The sequence below is a fragment of the Fukomys damarensis genome, unplaced genomic scaffold (genome assembly GCF_012274545.1).
Source record: "Fukomys damarensis isolate Sample0158 unplaced genomic scaffold, DMR_v1.0_HiC HiC_scaffold_10, whole genome shotgun sequence".
NCBI classification, from domain to species: Eukaryota; Metazoa; Chordata; class Mammalia; order Rodentia; family Bathyergidae; genus Fukomys; species Fukomys damarensis.
In genome coordinates, this window is record NW_022900922.1 from 21,706,139 (window position 1) to 21,725,530 (window position 19,392).

The 19,392-nt window shown below is 36.8% G+C and overlaps 1 protein-coding gene across 6 annotated transcripts in view; it reads right to left on the bottom strand.

The window, feature by feature from the left end:
• The window catches only part of Cdkal1 (CDK5 regulatory subunit associated protein 1 like 1), a 607,184-nt gene that overhangs the window by 544,336 nt on the left and 43,456 nt on the right, over window positions 1–19,392 (bottom strand). The window lies entirely within an intron of this gene.

Here is a 19,392-nt window from a genome sequence, read left to right on the forward strand (position 1 = left end):
TTTATTGCTTTTAACTCAAGGCAAAGAAATCGCTAACTACTACCTTCAGAAAAAGAAACCCATGCATGTGATGAGGCATAAAAATGTTCCAGACACAATCCTTGCTTACTATCAGCGACCCTAAGCCCACTGCCTAAACCCTCAAATTCTCCATTTTTAAAATGACATTAACACCACACACCTTACAGGATTTGTCAAAAGGACAAGATGAGATAATATATGCAATACACCTGGCATGAAGTCAAGCAAAAAAGAAACCCAATAAATAAAACTTCACTTTATAAGACTTATACACACAGCCAGAACAGTCATCAAAATCTCACTGGCAGGTACATAGTTTTGCAATTTTTACCCTGAACTGAAACAGATTTTATAAGATATTTCAAGAAAGTTCATTTTCTCTCCTATTTCATATTCAACTTTCCTGGAGCATTTTAGGATCAATTTTCTCAGCCTAATAAATTTCGCAAGATACATTAAGATGATCTCAAAATCAGTAAGACATATATCCTCAAGACCATACCCTAGGAATATTGTGCTTCAAATACTTCTCTTTTGATTCTTCACTTTTCTCATCCTGCACTTATTTACAAATGATTCTCTGCTGCTCAGATAAACTCTACTCCCAAACTTCTCTATGACCTTCTTGAAATTCTACATTCGGCTTCTGTATGTACACAACCTTGCAGAGGCAATCAGGTCAATCTTAACCCTGTTCTCTCTTCTTTGTGTTCCGCTGTTTATAAAGAGAAAATCTGGAGAGATATAAACCCTCAATAAAAACAAAGTACCCTGTCATGATTAGGAAGTGTTTCTAAATGACTAAGAACGAGTGCCCATTATGCAAACAGATTTTAACCTTCTAAGTACTGTACTCAATATATTTTTGTCTGATCTTAGACTATTAAGGATTATATGAGTATATTGTCTCAAATATTATATTAAAAGCTCCCATCTCAAACAACCAAGAAACAGGCAAAATGCATAAAAGCATGGCTTTCAAGACACTGAACATAACACAACGAAGGTCAATGATTCAAAAAGTGGAGAACAGTGTGCGGTGTTGCTAATATAGTAATGAGCATAGCTGCCTTCCAAAAAGTGGAGAACAGGGCAGGAATTTAGCTCAGTGGTTCTGCCACCTGCCTCAGTCCCAAGTTCGATCCCCATTACCAAAAACAAAACAAAACAAAATAAAAAGTGGGGGAGGTGGACCCTACCATGTCCCAGAGTCTCCAGACCAAGGTGCAGCTGAGCATGCATTTGAGAGGACTCTGCTCTTACAACACAGAGTGCACAGTTTGAGGAAACCAAGGTGTGCTACAGCTTGCAACACTGTGCTAGAGTACAAAGTGCTGGGTACTCATCATTAACCTACATGTAAGAAAAACACACAAGGCTGGGCAAAGAATGACCTCAAAAAAATAAAGGCAGGGCTGGGGATGTAGCACAGTGGCACAGAGGCTGTCTGGCAAGCATGAGGCCCTGAGTTCGATTCCCAGTACTAAAAAAAAAAAAAAAAAAATGGGGCCAGGGATATAGCTCAATGGCTCTGTGCATGCCTGGCAAGCACAAACACAAAGTCCTGAGTTAGATCCCAGGTTCAAAAAAAAGAAGGTAACAGTACCCAGAGCTCATTCAGGGCTTGGAATAATGCCTGTCTTTCCAGCCAGATGGGAAAACTTCATAATTCATGGGGCACTAGATACAGTACACAAAAGGATCTTACCTCAGTCCAGGGAATAATTAGCCTTTGACTGAGCCTGGCTCCTGTCATGCTCAAAGAGCTCGAGCTGTTTCTAAGTGATCTAATTGCAACCCAGAACAAAGCTGAATAATATTTATAAGAATACAAAAAATACCCAGAATCCATCGAAGAAAAACTTAACGAAGTTTAAAACCCAATCAGAAATTACCAGGCATGCCAAAATAATGAAAATCCAATCCCATAATGAGTATAATCATTAAGCCAAAATCAAAACCAACCCAAATTTGACACATGTTAGAATTAGCAGACCAAAACATTAACATGTTACCGTAACTATATTACACATGCTCAAAACTTAAGCATTTACCTGGAAGATACTTAAGGGGGAAAAAGATTCAAATTAAATCTCCAGAGAGGAAACCATTTCAACTGTTCTGGGTTCTTTTATCTAACAGAGACCTAAACCTTTATTCTTAAAAGATCTAAACTGTTCATCACCCCATCCTGTTTTTGCCTGATGTACTTTTCATTAATCTTTACTGTGGGAGATGGAAGCACTAGGAGTCACCTAGAGAATCCCGTGGATTCCAGATAGCATCTCCTTGACTCCACTGTGTAACAGAAACCCGATTTTCATTTGATAATCAGGATTAATCACTCCCAAAAATACACTAGTTCTTTGTTTTGTTTTGTTTTGTTTTTTAAGGTTCCTGATTCAGTAGACTAAGGATCCCAAGATGGCCTAGTAGCAGCCTCATATTCCAATTCAATGAAACTGTTGTTGTTTCCCTAGTGGAAATACCCTCTCTTTACAAAGAACTCCAAACCAACAAGTGTCACTGTTTCTAAAACAGAAAGCAAAAGTTATTCAAGTAGATTATTAGGTAGAACAGTGAGCAAAGTGACTCTCATTTCCACCCCTTGATTCCCAAGCCATGAATTATGGCTTGTGGAGAGACAGTGCTTATAATACTATCTGGTGTATACTACCTCCTGTAAAATAGAATCCTCTCCTTTTATGGCAGTTATTTCAACTGTCACTATAATAGAGTATTCAGCAGCCATTCCACCTTTCCATTAGCCCATTCTATTCCATCATTCCATTGTCAGGCAATGGTGACACTGACAAGATCAATTAACCACAAGGGCATCAGCCCATATCCTCAGCATCTTTGCTGTGGAATGAGTCCCTTCACTAGAAGCAACACAAAGCAGGATGCCTTAACAGTGGATAGTTTTCTAAGTCCACAGATGGCACTGCTAACAGAAGTATTACAGACAGAGAAGGGAAATCTATATGTAGAGTATGTACCTATTCCAATGAGGATATATCTTGGTACTCTCCATAATGGAAGAGGTTTGACATAATTAACCACCACCAGATGGCTAGCTGGTTCCCTCAGTGACTGGTGTCACATCAGGGACTCAATGTTGGGACTCTATGGTTGGTAGCTTAGGCACTCAGCAGTAACATTAGCCAGGTAAGCCTTGTTACATTAACAACAGTCCTTATTGTTGAACCCACAAATAGCCTTCAACATTGCCAACACACCATTTTTTCACTGGCCCATTGAGCAAGCCCTGACTAAGGTGGCTAGAGAAAGAGGCTCATTGACATTCACAGAGCACAGTGTTTTATTCGCCTCATTAGTAAGTCTCCTTAGTAGAGGAGGCCCTTTGGTGGGCAATCACATGAGACACTATCTTCACAGTCTATTTAGTCAATCAGGGAGGTCCTTAGACTTCCTTGTCACCAATCTTTAGGTCCTGTTTGTTCCAAGTCTCTGACCATTCAGACAAAACACTAGCAACTGCCCATTAACCAGTACAGATCTTTATCACTGTTCATCTACTCTAGACATAACAGGCATCAAAACACACTGCTCAAAGTTCTGCCCAATGGGAGGAGTTTCCTTCACCATTGTCCCTCACAGTGAGTCTCATGTAGGCTTTCACTGCTGCAGTGTCTACTCTTGAGAGAACCAGCATATCATCTAGACCCATTTGTAAACCAGGTTCAAGTTGCTTTCTTCTTCACTTAGTGGGGTAAAGGAGCATCCCAGAAAGCCAGGAACATGAACTTAATGAGAGGAAAAAAAGTATATAGAAGTTGGCATCAAAAGACTTCAGGTCACTTATATAACTTACCTGTTCCTCCGGACCTATCTAAATTTGGTCTCTCATGTGCCACTTCCATTTGGTAACACACTGCTGCTGTTATTGCCTAACTTAATGACTAAACTGGTCAGATAACATCCAATCTGTGAAGGGATAATGAGACCTCAGAGTCACCTGATATCCCATGACTAGGTGTTTGGTCTCTAGTGAGGCCCAACAGCAAGCCAGCGGCTGTTTCTCAAAGGGACAGTCATTATCTGCAGAAGATGGCACAGCCATACTCCAAATTCCAAAAAACCTCCACTGTGATTCTCTTACTGATGGTTGCCAGAGGCAATTGATACAAAAAAGGAAACAGTAGGAGGAAAAAGATCACTAAATACAACTTTTGCTCATAGTATTCTCCTTGTTTCCAAACTCAGTTAGAATAAGTGGATGCCTTTCCCTAAATCTATAACCCTCTAAGATTAGTCAGTATGACAAGACTATAGTCCCACTCAAAAGGATAAGGAGAGGAAGAAGTAAAAATGACTAAGATGTTATGTTTATGTACTAGCTCCCCAAGATGCATGTAATTATTACATACTGCACACATATACTAAGAAAACAAAGGGGGAAAATTTTTTTAAAAAGCAGATCGTTGGTTTATCAGGTATCCACTGAGGGATACCTGATAACACTCCTTCTGGGAATGGTGGCACAGTCCTATAATCCCACAACTCTCAAGGCTAAGGCAAGAGAATCACAAGTTGGAAGCCAGTTTGGACTATACCGTGAGTTCAAACTACACAGCAAAACCCTTTTATGGGGGATAGGAGAGATAATACAGAGACCGAGCACCAAACTTATCTGTTAACTTTTCATCCCTCAATTGAGAAACTGGAAGTGATCTTATTCTTCAGGATAGAAAATGGTTTAAAGGTATTAGCACAGAGGAGCAAAGATACACAAGAATAACGCACCTTACTGCTCCAACCCAGATCATGCAACTAATATCCCCAAACTACTAAGAGAACAAGCAGATAAGGCTGCAAAATCTACCAGTAACTTACTTCTGGCTTTTGTTTTGTTTTGGTTTGGTTTGGTTTTTTTGAGACAGGGTCTCACTATGTAGTTGAGACTGACCTGGAACTCACTATGTAACTAACCCAGGCTGGTCTTGAACTCACAGTGATCCACCTGTCTCAGCCTCCCAAGTGCTGGGATTACAGGCGTGCACCACCATGCCTGGCCTAGTAACTTATTTCTGAAGAGTGGTGAACAAAGAAGGAAATATGGAAAGACAAGAAGTTGGAAAGTGCTTCAATTTTCCAAGTAACATAAATGGGTATGTTGTCCATCTGCTGTCATCCTCAAGGATCTATATTCAGACCATTTAAAAGATGGTTTACAAATCACTGGTCAATGGGGAACAGCCTGAGGACCAAATAAAAGCAGCTAATCCCCTATCTCCCTTCCTCAGCATGGTGGACCTTACTGAATTAACTCCAGTTCATCAAAGAATCTAACCCCTTAGCAACTGGAATGATATCCAACTAGTTGACATTCCTATTTTAATGGGGGAAAAAAACTGAAAATAGGAAAGAAAAACATTGTTTCCCAAACTAGAATCTAGTGGCCTCTGGACATGAGAACTGAAAGAGGCTTTGGACTTGTTAGGCCTGCCCTTATAATCCAATTGGATACAAAGGGAAGCAGATGGGATGTGGGAAGAGTTCAGATCTGCACTCCCACACTCAGGAAGTCTGCATCTTTAGCAAATTACTTCAGCCGTGAAAGATTGGCCTCTGTGTCTTGAAGACAGTATAAAAATGCTATCTCCCTCACAGATCTCTTTTGAGCATTACAGGTAAGTACATGTCAAGCTCTTCACGCAGGGCCTCTCACAGAGCAAGTCCTCCCTCCATGTTGCATTAGCTACTATTATTAACTGGCTGTCAGCAGTACTGCTCTTCAGCAAAGTTGTGAAATAAACTTTTCCATTAGGTATTTCTACCTCCTTTCTCAATCATGCTTAACCACCTGGCAACTCAATAACAATTATGTATAATCAATAAAGATGGAAGAAGAACAGTGCAGAAAAAGGCACTGAGTTATACAAATAAGAACTGGACTCCAGGCTGTCAGTAACTCATTCAATGACTTGGCACAAGTCTCTCAATCTCCATGGACCTCCCCATTTTTTTAGTTAAAAACAAGCTTGAGTTAAATGTGTCAAAATTTCTTTCCTCCTTTAAAATTCTACAAGGTAATAACCACATACTACTGTACTAGATTTTAAGTTTTGTTTTATTAGTACTCCTATACTTGGTCTGCCCCAGATTTTTGCTCATATCATCCTCACTGAAACACCTACTCACTCCCAGAGGGGAAGAACTCACATGCTGAATTCTCTCTTCTGTAAGGATACAGATAAATCAATAGATGATTTTTCTTCCTTCCATTCACTGTACTCAAAACTATATAAAATGAATTAACACCACCTATCATTCTACCCTTCAAAAAAATTCTGTTAAAAACTTAACCACTATTTCTGAAATTAAAATGTTACTCTCAAACATTAATTTATCTACAAGGAAAAAAGTCATTATGATCTTTTTTCAAGGGACCCCAAATAGTACTACTACTCCCGAGTGATCAATAGCATTAGAGTAACCTGTTTTAACTCAAAATTAAACAAGTTGACACCATTTGCATTCAATTATGTGTTCCTGCTTTTTCTCAGAGGTACTGAGGCTTTTATAATCATGTACAAAGCATTCATCAATAACACTGATTTTCTTAGTAATCTGACCTAAGTATGAGCCTCAGGGAGAACAAGATAGGAAGAAAACTGAAGATTTAGCAATACCATCTAAAGGAAATTGCCAGTTCCCCCAGGGAATCAAAGAGCAATCTGACAAAAAAATAATTGACTATCATTTGGGAATAAAGACATGCTAGATTTTAAAAGTGTGCCTCACTTTATATAACACCTTCCCTATGTACTAACTTTGTACATAAAGTGATTTTCATAAATCTGATATTCTAAATACAGAATGCTAGCCAGAAATAAAGAATGCATAAATACTGTTACAAAATAATTTATCATTTCATATTTATATACATACACACACATATATATGAGCTATATCTAGATCTAAATCTACATTATCTCCTTTTAGGGTTTTCTGACCATCATTATACTTGCTCAAGGCAACCAATCATTATCAATAAAAGTAATTAACATATCCTGAATACTATTTTATTTAGTCACTACCTTAAAAGTAGTAATCATCCTACAGCCCTATCAAACTGTTCAGATACAAAGGCCTCTTCAATAATCTCTTACCAATGTATTTACAGTAAGTTTAACCAGAGATGGAAACAAATAAAATAGCAGGTGTGAATTTCTTGTCTTTGCATATCTGAGTCCATCACTGTTTTCAGAAGTAATCAACCTTTGTAAATAGCCATAAACTTTATCTGAAAATGAAACAAATCAAGTTGCTCTCCCAGTAAACTATTCCCCATGCACATACTCTCATGATACTTAATAAAAAGAAACACCTTAGCCAAATAACAATCACCATAAAAAGGACCAAATGATTAGGAAGTTATCCATTAATGCCAGAAATAGTCTTCAATAACGCAAGAATCAACATAAACTATATGAATTTATTGCAACTTTTTTCAAAATTATAAAGCAATCACAGGCCACGTTCCCTTCTAAAATGCTCTATCAAGATGAGAATCATATGGAGAAGATTTTAACATAGCACAGCTGCTGGAATTTGAAACATGCCATGCACCACTTCCAGTATGAACAGGTAAACTGCCAGACACATTTTTGACATCCTGACAGGATACTATTTCTAATTTCAAAGGGAAGATCATCAGTAAACCAAGGGTGCTTAGACGAGCTTTTCGTCCAACAGTTGATCACAGCCACACACATTACATAAGGAGTCAACATTTTGCTCACTATGCCTTGAGCTATCAAAGAAGACCAATTTTACGCAAATTTTCATCAACTGTAGACAAAGTTGGGTTAATAATCAGAGGTCTAGATTCCATATGCAAATTAGATTTAAATATCTAAGACACAGTTATCCTGAGAACACTGCCTGTCACAGCACCTTTTTATTTGGTACACACTGTAATCTTTCATATCCACCGCATTTGAACTCTTAACAATATACAAAGCTAAATGAGCCAAATCATTATGCAAATTTTACCAAAACTTCTCTGAGAAACACAAATAAAAAATACAGGTGGTCATATTTTGCATAAAGTTCCCAGTGTTTGCATGAGTGAGCAGGTTTGCATAGGATGGGTCAAACAGAAACAGTTCCAGAAAGGGTAGGTCCTTATCCAGGAACCTTGTGTTCTGAACCTGAAACAACTAGGGGAAGAGGGGCAGCAAGAACGACAGGTAATCGAATGGGTTTATTTCCAAGTATGAAAATACTGTGAGCTTATTCTTTAAAAGTTATTATGTAACATTTATTATCTGGAACCTAGTATCTCAGGATTTGCAAATTTTAAAATGTAATAAAGGATAGAAAAAATAAGATACATATTTGTATTTGCTAGAATTTGTGAAAAGCATACAAAAACTTGTGGAAGGATACAAAAGAATCTAATGCTTTTACTTAACTTTTCATACAACTGAGCAAATAAAGAATTTGGATAGGAATAAACTTTTGCCAAAAATCTTTTTTATGTTTTGAGTCCTTTAAACCATGTGATGGTAATAATCCACTTTAAAAATTAAAATGTTGCTGGGCATGGTAGTGCATACCTAATTCCAGCACTTGAGAGGCTGAGGCAGGAGAATTGCCTTGAGTTCAAGGCCAGCCTGAACTGTATGAGATTCTACCTCAAAAAAATCAAAATCATCATAATAAAAATGTAAATAAAATGTAACAATAAATCACAGTAACAAAAAGATTTTTATTAACTGCAGAAGTTTAAAATGGAATTTTCACATTCCAACAGACTACAACAGACTACAAAAAAAAGCAGTAAACATAATTTACAATTTTAAAATAAAAAACAATAAATTCCTTTGCTACATATAAAACCCCCATAGAACAGGAATAAAAATGCCATTGCTTAAGACTGTGAAAAATAAATATCCCCATTCATCTTCTTGAGGCAGAAATCATACAGAATATAGTAAATTTATTTTAATTACCTTCATTCTCGGGACCAACATCTAATTAATTATTAAGAGTTGATAAAATTAGCTATTTGAAAAGTTCAATTGGAGTCTAGTTTCATATGTGTATTTTAATGAACACAATAGACTTTTTCAAGAGGCTACCATTTACAAATTTAAAACATGTGTCTTTGCTCATGACAGAAGGTTATGTCATTAATGACTGGCTTTAGTAAGATGTGTCAGACAAGAAGCACATGCCATGCTTAATGTAAACATTCAAATGTATTCTCTCTTCAGAAATGGTTGTAAGCTATTTTTCAGTCATCACTATGTAATTCTCAAAATCAATCTTAAGCACAGTAAGCTGAGGTTTCAGTTCAGAAACAATTTTGCCTTTTGGGAAAAAAAGAAAACTGTTATGTTACATTAACAAAAGCAACTTCTGATACAAAACTAGCCCACATCACAGCTTTCCCTAGATTCTAAAATTACTTGTAATGTTTTATGCAACTATAACCATCACAAATATAATAATTCAAGGAAATGCAGCTTCATCTTTCTAACAGCGCTCTGAAACTCTTCTAAGCCTCCAGTGCCTTTCTGGCTTTTCACTCTAAAGCAAAAAGGTGGCATTAATGCAAGCCCTACCATGTCTCCACTATGACCACAGCTACCATAACAACCTCGCAACAGACACTGAAGGACAGGGTGGAGGGAATAAGAAGAGCTAAAGAAGAGAGAAAATGTTGGCCCAGTGTCACATCCTTTTTAAAAACTCAGTGGTGGAAATTTAATGATCACCACCACATTTCCTTCATGGACTGCAATTAAAAGAGACATTTATTTCAATCATATATAAAGACCTGAACCCAAGAATGCCCACTTTTAGAAATTGTCTAGCTATCCATTTAGCAGGCTACAGTTAAACACTACAACTGATTAAGGAAAATGAGTACCAGGCAAGGATTTTAGGAGAAAAAAATATAATAAATATAAAAAAAATATAACAGCAACTAACTACAACTATTGGGGGGGGGTGCTGAGGATTGAACTCACTCTACCTCTGAGTCTCCACCACACTACTACTCATAAAATTATAGCTTTCGCACCCTGTCCACAGTAGGTCATTCACACATCTGGCTTCTAATCATGATGAACTTATTAGATACAATATAATCAAATCTTCATTTTAAAGATGAAAAGTCAGACACAAAGATGGTAAGCTGATATAGTCACATGACTATTAAGTGAAAGTAAGAATTTAAACTTGACTATGTGCTAATACTAATAAGAATAGCAAGAACAAGATAATAGAAACAATGAAGGCTTACTATTTTTATATTAGTATTCTTCTCAATACACTTCTAAGCATTTCTAAATGCCTTAATATTTTAAATTAACTTCCTATTTAAAACAATCATAAGGAATTACATTTATTTTCCTCATTTATATATGAAAACCTGAACACAGAGGGATTTAATAACTTGTTCAAGGTCACAGGGCAATGATGAAGTGGCTCCAGGACTTATGCAGCCTCTAGCCATTACCCACCCTTAAATACTATATGGCCTCTGTAATCCCTAATATAAAGCAGTGCAGTTCCATGGTCAGTGAAGAATTCTATTCAATTGTAAACATCAAGCAGGGCATTGTGGTGCATGCCTGTAATCCCAGACCTCAGGAGGCTGAGGCAGGATCTCAAGTACAAGGCCAGCATGGGCTACATAACAAATTCCAGGTCAATCGGGCCTACATAGACCCTACTTTAAAAAAAAGAAAAAAGAAAAGAAAAGCTTCTAAACATCAATTGGGACTTCATTCTTAGAATTTCATCTAAATAGCTGAAAGCTACCTAAAAAAATAACTTTAAAAGTATTTTAGTAGTATATTATTTTCCTGTGGGAGTGCAGACTGGTTCAACCACTATGGAAATCAATATGGAGATACCTCAAATAGCTGGGACTAGAGGTTCCACTTGACCCAGCCATCCCTCTGCTGGGTATCTTTCCAAAAGAATTAAAAGAATCATATCACAGAGATAGATATATGTGCACCTATGATGTTTATAGCAGCACAGTTTGTAATAGCTAAAACTTGGGAACAGCCCATTTGCCCATCCGTTGGAAACTGGATAAAGAAGATGTGGTTTTTCTATAAAATAGAATATTACTCAGCCATAAAGAATGAGAAATTAGATTCATTCATAGGAAAATGGATATATATTGAGGATATACTCCTAAGTGAAATAAGTAAGTCACACATGTGTAAATACCGAATAGTTTCTCTGGTGTGAATAAACTACAATAGTACATAAGATCCTAATGATATAATGGACAATGTGAAATAGGAAGAAAGGGGCTAAAGATGTAGGGAAGTGGGAAGGGTAGGGGAAAGCTAATAAGGGAAAAGAAAAAAATATGAGAAAATGGGAGGAGAGGAGGAGTGAAGGGAGAGCAGGGACAAGGGGAAAAAATGAGAACCAAGACCTGTCATGTAAAGGTACAAGATCCCAATAATGAGTGTAACTGTACTGTATACCTAAAAGGTACTAATAAACTCAATGAGGAAAAAAATTAAATTAAATTAAATTAAAATTAAAAAGTAGTATATTCTTTTCCTGAAATTCAGTCCCACTGATACGATTTAGAAGACCCTTCGCTTTCCTAAAGAGCTGAGAGGCAAGGATAAATAATTTTCTAAGCAAACAAAACATGTAAGAGACTGGAATGCTCCATGACAATACCTACCCAAAGAAATTGAGAACAATATTATCAATCAAAGATTAAAGAAACAAAAACTCTGTCTACAAAGGTTAAGTTTTTGTTTCATTAGCTTTCAGTAAGAATACCAATTATACCCAACATCAAACAGAAAATAACATGAAACTTTCTCTTCTCAGAATGTGTGTGTATGTGTGAGTGTGTGTGTGTATGTGTGTGAGGGAGAGAGAGAGAGAGAGAGACACACACACACAGACAGATATCAAGTGTAAGGGAGAAAACAGAAGCAAACCCATTACAGTCCTGACAATCATGTAACATCAATACACAAGATATTGTGATAAATGTATTTTAATGGTTCTCATTAATATTATCCTGCCTGAACATTCATGGTATATGAATCTGATAACAAAAGACAAAGAAAATTTCCCACTGTCTCTATATAAATCCATAGAGACAAAAAGACGAAGATTTTCACACAGCACTACCTGAATGAAAAAGGAATGGGATATCCACTTTTTTTTAGTGAAAAATTTTATAGCACCTGAACCAAGACTTCTGATTCATAAAAACCTCAAAAAAAAAAGTCTTGCATTGTAAGATTTTGAATTCTTCATTTCACAAAATAAAAAAAGTTCAGAATTCTATATATAATGGATAATAGCTAAACTAAACTGGAAACACCTTGATTAATTAACCACATGGAAAATAACAGCTCATTCTTAGGAGTATGATATTTATGACAGAAACAGCAATAAAATGTAAAATAGATGAAAATGTTTTAAAACAAGTTCCCATCTATCCTATCCAACTATAGAAAAGAACAGAGTTAGAAAAATAATAAACAAAGTTCAAAGTGTAATTTTACTACTTTTCCCTCTGAACTTTTGAAAGACTGCCAAACACACCTAAGCAAAAGGGGTAAAATTTTAATTAAAAAAAAAATCTACCTCATAGAAAGTAAGTGCTAGAGGGAAAAAGTGAAATAGAAAGAGAACTTCAAAGAGATTATATAATCGAAGATGCATAATTCTTGAATGCCTCATCTCGGAGATTAAAGAAGATTTTTAAAGCTGTTCTTAGACACAAAGATCAAACATTTATAAATGTTTATCATTTTACAAGTCCTAAATTCAAAGATGGGCTCAAAGAAATCAAAGCACCATAAGGCAGCTAAGACAGATTCTTGGGTGAGGGGGAGGGAGAAGGAAGCTTTGAAGAATATACTCTGAGTTATAGACAAGTATGAGTATTTTTGAAAGCTCATTTGTCATCTAGAACACGTAAGTGAACCACAATAACTTTTTGTGAAAAGGGAAGCAGGTATGGCCTTAATTTATGCCTAATGGATTTTAAGCAGCATTGAAGGTAAAAATTATTGACACAGCATACAAATCTATCATATAAATCTAGTTAGGCAGGGAAGACCTCAATTTAGACTTTCAGTTTCTGGAAGTTTGCAGACAATTGATGAGAGTTATTCTCTCAGCCTTCTATAGAATCCCCATCCCATAACGAGAAAAAGAGGAGAGAGGTAAAGAAAACATTTGATCTTTACCAACAGCTTGGGGCAACTGCTAAGAAAGATGGGCATACAGACACCAATGGAATCAAATCATTTCTTTCACCATAGTGTGTAGAAATTACCATAAAATGCTAATAGATAAAGATGAAGTTGACATTTTCACCATTCTTATTTTCAACCAGTGGATACCACTATTTGACCATATAAACAAATGTGATTCACAATGAGACCAACACCAGATCCTGCATGTGCTGGGCAAGCAAGCGCCTTCCTGCTCAGGCCCATGCCCAGACTACTATGGCATCCTTGCATCATCTGGGCCCAGCACAGTGTCCACACATAACAGAATTCACATATTCATTTTTGTTGCCTAAAAATCAACATCTAAAACAAGGTAAAGCTAAATTATAAATTATATCCGTTCAATTTAATCTATTAAAATTAGACAAATATTTTCCCATTCTTTCAGACCTAATTCAAGCATCTTTAACTACAGAAAGCCTCCAAAGTTCTAATGCAGAAGTCATTACCAATTTCTCTGCAACTGTCTTTGTTCACTGGCCAACAAGAGCATATCACCTGGATTCTAATTACTATACACTTGCTAAATATTTACTAAGTGCCCACCACAGGCTGATGAGTGTTTTAGATTCTGCTACTACCATATCAACAGACCAGGCCCTCATTCTCATGGAACTTACATTCTAGGAGGGAATAAAGAGAACATGAACAAATGAACACAATACATCAGGTGGTGACATTACTCAAAATAAACTAAGAAATATGGGGGTGCTATTTTATACAGACAGGGTAGTCAGAGAAGGTGTGTCTGCTAAGGTGACATTTAAGCAAAAACTTATGAGGGACCATAATAAGTGGATACTTGAGGAAGAGACACCCCAGACATATGGGAATACTAGGTGCACGTGCATGTTGTCCAAGGAGCAGTAAGAAAATCTGGATGACAGAGGTGAAGGGAGACGAAGTCAAGGGAAACAGAAGGCAGGTTCAGCTCATCTTTGACTTTCACTCCCATGGCTATTTACATTTAAGTTAATAAGAAACCTTATAAAATTTAAAATTCAGTTCTTCAGTTGCAGTAGACAGAGGCTACTAACAATTGTTACAAAAAGTTCTACTTGACGCCACCAAGAATTTTGAGCAAAAGAATGAAATAATCTGATGTGGGTTTTCTTTCTTTCTTTCCTTCTTTCTCTTTTGGGGCCAAGGATGGAACCCAAGGCTTCATGCATGTTAAGCACACCTCTACCACTGAGCTACCCCCACAGGCCCAGACTGAGGTTTTCAAAAAATCCCCAACTGCTGCATAGGAAAGAGATTATAGAGGGAAAGAAGGGAAATAAATCAGGCTACTATGGTACTAGACAAGGCAATAATACTGGCTTAGACCAAGGAGATGGCATACGTGGAGTTGCTTTAAATTTTTTAAATGATAGGAATGTGTGGATCTACTTGTATCTTAAAGGCAGGGGTAGCAGAATTTGCAAGCAGTGCAGTAGGTGATGAGAAAACAAGAATAATTATTCATGACTCAGAGTTTTGGCCCAAGCAACTGAAACAACACAAATTCCTTCAACTGAGTTAGGAAGACTATCAAGGAGCAACTATTAGTGTAGACAGCTAAGTTAGACAGAAATTAATATGCAGTCAGAGGAGGACTGGGCTCTGGAGAAAGTCAGCACAGAAGATGAGACACATCAAGTCTATGACTGGAGGTGAATCTAAAGAGCCAGGCCTCAACATAAAGATGCAAGACACAGATCTGCAAACTTCCCTAGAGATAAACAGCAATTTGATATTATACTGTAATTAGTACAACCTGGCATAACAGCCAGATGGGCATCAAATGCATAGGCGGGTGAAAGGAACATTTGAATCTATACTCCCATCCCTTTCCAGGAATGTTTTTGTTCTTTCCATGTACCCACAAGGTGACTTGTTTCTGTATTGGATCAATATTAGCTAAGCGCCTATATGTATACTCTTATAGGTTGACTGCAGTCTGACCTACATTGTGCCCTCATTATAATCTTGCAGTATAAATTACCACTGACAAGTAGCCTTAGCAGTCACCCAGACACCACCCCTCCTGCTCTTCTCATTTCCATTAAAACTCTCCTAACTTCCTCTTTTGACTTGCAATTTGATTCCTCAATGTTGTGAGATCACAAACTCAGTACATCTGACATCTGACAGGTTGGGGGTTATTTTCCCCAGAATACAAGGGAAAATGATCCAATATAAATCAATGTACCTTTTAAAGATTCAAATTCAGTGATACATAGGCAGAGTCCAGGGTTCAAAGGAAAAATATATTTGGGAAGCATGAGCATATAAAATTTAAAAGCTGTGGAGCTGTATATAATTCCAAATTAAATGACCATAGGAGGAAGGTTTAAAAAAAAAAAGTGCCTTGGGGATACTCCAAGATTCAAACATCATAAAAGGAGGAAGAACCAGCAAAGATGATTATAGGAGCAGCCAGTGAAATGGAAGGAGAACCAATAATTAAGGGGGAATAACATGCAAAAGGCCCAGTGAAGACTGCAGTTCTACCAGGAAAAATAAACTAGGTAAAGCAAAGGTTAACAGATCTGTAAGATAAGGACTGAGACAGGATAGCTATATTTGACTGTGAAGAGGTCACTGATAAACCCAACAGGGCAGATGTCTGTGCAAAGCCTCATGTAGTCATAGGTGGGGCTTTTCAGAAATGGCTAGATTGAAGGTGTGTGATGCTGGGATTAAGGTTGTGATGCTGGGATTAATGGTACAATGCTAGGATTAAGGATGCCCCGCCTGTGTGTTAGTGCTATCCACTATAAAGCTGGATAGAATCTAAGGGACAGAAAGAGGACTTTTGCCATTGCTTGCTGCTTGCTACTTCACTGCTGGCTGTCTTCTGCCTACCCTGCTATGGACTGTTTCTCCTCTGCAATGCTCCCCCTTTCATACCACCTTGAAGCCAGCTGACTATGGACTGAAACCTCTACAAACTGTGAACCAAAATAAATCTTTCCTCCTTTAACTTTAGGTGTTGGGTATTTTGCCTCAGCAACAAGAAAAGTCAACAAGATAGGGCCTGACTGGAGAATGGAGATAGAAGCAGCAGCAAGTATGAACGATTCCTTATACAGTTTTGCTATGAAAGTGAAAAATAAATGGAATAGTTGGAGAGGAATGTGCTATAATGATAAGAATGACTCAGTCAAGAGGGAAGATGATCCAACAGAGAAAGGAGAATATCACTTCTCAGCCTTTTGGCTATGATCAAGTGCAGAGAAAGGAGAAAACTGCAGGAGCAATGACCTGGAGGCAGGTGAGGGGATGAACACTCAAGAGATAGCGCTGGCCTTACACAGGAACACTATAGGCCAACTGTCAGGCATAACATAACAACAGGATCTTGGGGTCTATGTGAAATAAAGTTGCATAGGCAAGTAAATTTAGTGCAGGAAAGTTTAAGTATTTTTTCTTACCAGTTCTAAGCAGTCATGCATCTCATTAGATTGATAGCATTTCAGAGAAATGGACTGTTTTAGTCATCTCTGTGTGAACACACTGGCACACATTAAATTATTCAAGAGTTCTATTGAACAAATACATTCTTAGAACTACCTAACTATCCAGGGACCACAGATTAAGCCTTAATTTATGTAAGACTTAGCAGTCAGTTGTGAACTAATGAACACTCAGCATTATACAGAAAAAGAGGTCACAGCTGTCACCAACTACATCCCAATCTCCATCCTCTCTCCATACTGCCTTTTTCATGGATAGGGCAAGAGGCCTATGTATGTTCCCAGCCTGCATTTGCAGAAGGAACTCCCTACCAATTTTATTAAAGTCCCAAAAGGGTAACTTATGCACTACTCTTAAGACACTGCCCTGTTGACTGAGCGCCTACCAACCAGTTCTGGTCTGCTAGAGTATAACTGATCCTCTCTGCCAGTAAGTAAACTGTACGGTACCTTATCTATCGTGATCAAACCTGAGTCCTGTGTAGTTCCCTCCAGCTCCCCAAATTTTCAGATACCACAAACAGCTATTTACAAAATGACTTTAGAATTTGTACAGATTTTTTAAGTAAGAATGAGATTAGGAACTAAATATATAAAAAGTAATTCAATTTCCTGAGCCCCTTTCAGAAAAAGGATATTGAAAGAAAATCAAATGTGAAATATGAGTAGCTGCATTTAAAAAAGGAAAACAGCAGAACACTGCCAACATTAACTGATGGTCATTAAAGGGGCAGATCCAGATTCCTCTACTCCAGAGTAATGCTGGTCTGCTTCTTAAACTTACTTTCCTCACTTTGAATGTTTTTTAATAAAATAAAGTTATGCTTACTAAATCCGCTAAAATTTGACACAGATAAAAATCTTTAATCTCAAACATTTTGTGAGTAGCAAAAATTATTCAAAGGAGTCATTCTCTGCAGCAGCATGCTGAAACTAATTGAAAGGGACTTCTACTAACAAAAGTGTCTGATTAGACAAGATAATGCAATACATCTATTACATCTATTGTAACAATACCATTCACACCAAGATAACTAAGACTCTTCGCATTTCCATTATGAAAACCTGTTTTTTAACTATGCAACCTGCCATCCGTTTAAAACAAATGTTCTCTCATAGTATTCAAGTGTTGATCATGGAAACATGCTACTACCAACGCCCACCAAATGTTTTTCTTCTGTAGATTATCATGCAAATACTGAAAAATTATATTTTGTCTTTCCACATTGCACTGGTCTGATTCAAACATTAAGGTTTAAATCTGCAAGCAAGGACCACAGGAACATTCATTCCAGAAATATATCAGCATTTACTGTTAGTCAACTTGACACAATATACCACAGCATTACTCTCACACCAAAAATCAGAGTTAATAGACAGTTATGATACTGAAGACGATATTGACAGCTGTTCTTTAACTGACCTGAGGAGTAAAAAAAACCTAGTGAAGTATTAAGAAACAAAGAAATGTGAAAATGAATCAAATAAAAAGAGCTAAATTCATGGCAAGGAAAAGCAGCATGCAAAGAAGAAGAGATGATAAGAAAAAAACTGTGTTAAAATATACCCTATCTGCCCACTGCAAAAGGTGGTAGCTAACCACCAAATAGAGCCCAAATATAAAGTGCAGCTACTCTTCCCAGAAAAATTAACCCTCAGAAAAGAGGTAACTATTTTATACTTCTAATAAAGTGTATATAAAGTCTTTCTTATTACAAGAAACTCTTATTCAGTTATCTTCTCCTGAATTACAAAGCATCACTTGGAGATATCCTAAAATATCACTCTAAAATAACCTCAAAGGAGGATGTTTGAAACTTGAAGACATTATCATGAGCAATAAGATCTCTGGAAGCCCAAAAGTTCTCTAAATCAGTCACCTCAATCAGTAAAAACTGCAGTGAAAGCAGCAAAGAGTTAATCCTCACATTAGCAAATACTGTATTTCACTGTAAGTAAACCTTTCAAAGATAGTTTTTCAAAGCATTATAAGCAATTACATTGTCAAGATCAACATATACCCTTCCACAGGAGCAAAGACAAAATCAACTGTGATTAAGGCCATCGGCACCAAGGAGAAAAAGTCCCATGACTATATCGTAAGTGGATTTAAAATATGTTGGATTTCAAAGAATTCAAACAGAAATAAGTCTAAAAAAATATTCTAGACAACTCAAAAACTGGTTCTAGGAAAGAAAATCTATGTTGAACACGCACTTGGGGAATTTAAAATCACGAAAACTTTTTTTAAATTGTTTCAATTTTCAGTATACCTATGTAAAGATTAAACATAAAGGCATTTGACAATTTAATCTTTAGTACAAAAGTTTATATATTCAAGTTACCCAAAACATTTTAATGATCTCATTGGAAAATGAAGATATCACCTTATATGGGAATCATCTGTATGAGCCATCTAAGTAACCAGAAAAAAATCAGAATATCTTTATGGGTTACACTCATGAGTAAAATACTTCCTCTTCAAAAATCAATTGTGAATTTCCTATGCTAACATATTTTTACATATGAATGTGCATGCTTCAAAAAGGAACGGCTTTCCAAACCTAGGATAAATGAGATAACTTTGTTATATTTTTCCATGCATAATTTTATTTTATAAAAATATTTATATT